The sequence below is a fragment of the Palaemon carinicauda genome, chromosome 3, assembly GCF_036898095.1.
Source record: "Palaemon carinicauda isolate YSFRI2023 chromosome 3, ASM3689809v2, whole genome shotgun sequence".
Lineage (NCBI taxonomy): Eukaryota > Metazoa > Arthropoda > Malacostraca > Decapoda > Palaemonidae > Palaemon > Palaemon carinicauda.
In genome coordinates this window covers 110,204,386-110,207,912 of record NC_090727.1, presented here as the reverse complement: position 1 = coordinate 110,207,912, position 3,527 = coordinate 110,204,386, and positions in this window count along the sequence as shown.

The following is a 3,527-nucleotide window of genomic DNA, read 5'->3' as shown; positions in this document are numbered from 1 at the left end:
AAAACAAAGAAAGGTAGCCAGAGTAGGTCACCCAAAATCCATATATCATCTCGGAATCCAAAAGGGATTGATATTCAATATAAGCAATTGAAAGGATTACTCAACCTGGAAGCCCCCCCCCCCTCTCTCTCTCTCTCTCTCTCTCTCTCTCTCTCTCTCTCTCTCTCTCTCTCTCTCTCTCTCTCTATCATCTTCGTGGTTAGGACATTTCTTTTTGTTTGGTGAGGACCTGAGAATAATTTTCATTCTGGCCTTTGCTTAACTCATTATTTAGAATATTAAAAGTGACCTCTGCCTTATCAAATATATGAATCCTTCATTTTTTTTTTCTTTAAATAACTCGGCTTCAACTACTACAAAAGATATTTGAGCACCGAAAATAGTTTCAGCATAAACTCACAATAGATTTGCTTTTATTTAATCTTTTAGAAATCAATAATGGTCTTAAGTAAAGAAAGTAAAGGAAGTGCAGTAGAAAGATTGGCAGAGGACATAAGTTATCATCATCATCTTCATTATTATTATTATTATTATTATTATTATTATTATTATTATTACCTTTCTTGCTATTGTTATTGTTATTATGTTGTATATAGAATTAATTTTACGTGATTTATAAGGCATACGTGACGCTCCATTGTAGATTAAGGCCTTATTTTAACTATACATGCTTAGGTTCGAATCTTGCCTGGAAAGATAATGTTTAATCTTATAATTCCTGTTCGATTTCAATGCTTAATAGTAAGCACATCATAAAACTTCATTATATTACGCAATAGAGATGTTTCCTGACTTGAAATTTTAAAGGAAATTGTAATAGGGATTAAGCCAAAATGAAATACACTTGGTCCATAATAGTCATCCGGTTCGCATAGTACGAAACATAGCCGGTTCATATTACTTTACTTACTTTACTTTACTTACTTTGATGGCAGCTTTTCCGGTCCCATACAGCAGGGGAACCCCACTCTCTACAGGACCTCCACTGTCGTTTTACCTTGTTCGTTCAGAGTATTTAACGTTTCATATCGCGTATTGTTCATTTACTGTTAAATCGTCAGTGACAAAAAACTCATGAAATAAGAAAGTCTTCAGTTTCCTCTTGAAAGCCTTAATGTTTTCAATCATTCGAATGTTTCGTGGGAGCTTATTATATAGTCTCGGGGCCGCATATTTAAAGGATCTGGAGCCTAAAGTAAGTATTTCGGTACGTGGACATTTTATATATATATATATATATATATATATATATATATATATATATATATATATATATATATATGTGTGTGTGTGTGTGTGTGTGTGTGAAAATGAATGTCATATGTAAACAAATATTTCCGGCTTACATAAAACAACGTTTCTCATGAATAAGCAATTTCGTCAAACGATATGGGCTGAAATGTAAGGGAGTAATGAAAGTGCCTGACAAATGCTCGGTAATTTGTTTGTTTGAGAATCGGAATAATATATCCCGTCATTTGAGTCGATTTACTAATGTCTTGAATTTTTTTTTCTGTCCAGGTTGCCCTCGGTTCATACTATTTTCATTTCTAGTCGTGCAATATACAGTACTGATAAATATCAAAATAATCTATAGAATGATCTACTTGGTAGTTATATCGTGATATATATATATATATATATATATATATATATATATATATATATATATATATATATATATATATATATATATATCATCAGGCGTTGCGAGGCCACTGCAAGAAAAAGGCCTCAGACATGTCCTTCCATACTCGTTTCTTTATGGTTTTTGTATGCCAGTTTATGTCTGCAAATTTTCTTAGCTCGTCACTCCATCGTCTTCTCTTCTAGTCCATCAATTATCTGTCATTTTCATTATATGTCCTTCCCATGTCCATTTCTTTTTCTTATAACATATAGAATATCCTCTACTTTGTATCCTGTCAATCCTCCATAACTTATTTTGTTTCCTACCATGTTGTCATTACACATTTCGTTACTTATCAGGCCTTTAAAAAGTATTTCCTTACCTATCATTCCTTCAAAATATATTTGTTTTCTTATCAGTCCTTCATAAGTTATTTCGTTACCTATCAGTCCTCCCCTAGGTATTTTGTTGCCTATTAGTCCTTCATAATGTATTTCGTTACCTATCAAGCTTTCGTAACATATTTTGTTACCTATCTGTCCTTCATAACGTATTTCGTAAAATATCAGTCCTTCATAACGTGTTTTGATACCTATTAGGTCTTCATCACATGTTTTGTTACCTATCAGTCCTTCATACATGTTTTGTTACCTATCAGTCCTTCATGACGTGTTTTGATAACTATCAGTCCTTCATACATGTTTTGTTACCTATCAGTCCTTCGTAACGTGTTTTGTTGCCCATCATTCCTTCATAATGTGTTTTGTTACCTATCAGTCCTTCGTAACGTGTTTTGTTGCCTATCATTCCTTCATAATGTGTTTTGTTACCTATCAGTCCTTCATGATGTGTTTTGATAACTATCAGTCCTTCATGACGTGTTTTGTTACCTATCAGTCCTTCATAATGTGTTTTGTTACCTATCAATCCTTCATGACGTGTTTTGTTACCTATCAGTCCTTCATGACGTGTTTTATTACCTATCAGTCCTTCATAATGTGTTTTGTTACCTATCAGTCCTTTATGACGTGTTTTGATAACTATCAGCCCTTCATACATGTTTTGTTACCTATCAGTCCTTCGTAACGTGTTTTGTTGCCTATCATTCCTTCATAATGTGTTTTGTTACCTATCAGTCCTTCGTAACGTGTTTTGTTGCCTATCATTCCTTCATAATGTGTTTTGTTACCTATCAGTCCTTCGTAACGTGTTTTGTTGCCTATCATTCCTTCATAATGTGTTTTGTTACCTATCAGTCCTTCGTAACGTGTTTTGTTGCCTATCATTCCTTCATAATGTGTTTTGTTACCTATCAGTCCTTCGTAACGTGTTTTGTTGCCTATCATTCCTTCATAATGTGTTTTGTTACCTATCAGTCCTTCGTAACGTGTTTTGTTGCCTATCATTCCTTCATAATGTGTTTTGTTACCTATCAGTCCTTCATGACGTATTTTGTTACCTATCAGTCCTTCATAATGTGTTTTGTTACTTATCAGTCCTTCATGACGTGTTTTGATAACTATCAGTCCTTCATGACGGGTTTTGTTACCTATCAGTCCTTCATAATGTGTTTTGTTACCTATCAGTCCTTCATGACGTGTTTTGATAACTATCAGTCCTTCATGACGGGTTTTGTTACCTATCAGTCCTTCATAATGTGTTTTGTTACCTATCAGTCCTTCATGACGTGTTTTGTTGCCTATCATTCCTTCATGACGTGTTTTGTTGCCTATCATTCCTTCATAATGTGTTTTGTTACCTATCAGTCCTTCGTAACGTGTTTTGTTGCCTATCAGTCCTTCATAATGTGTTTTGTTACCTATCAGTCCTTCATGACGTGTTTTGATAACTATCAGTCATTCATACATGTTTTGTTACCTATCAGTCCTTCATAATG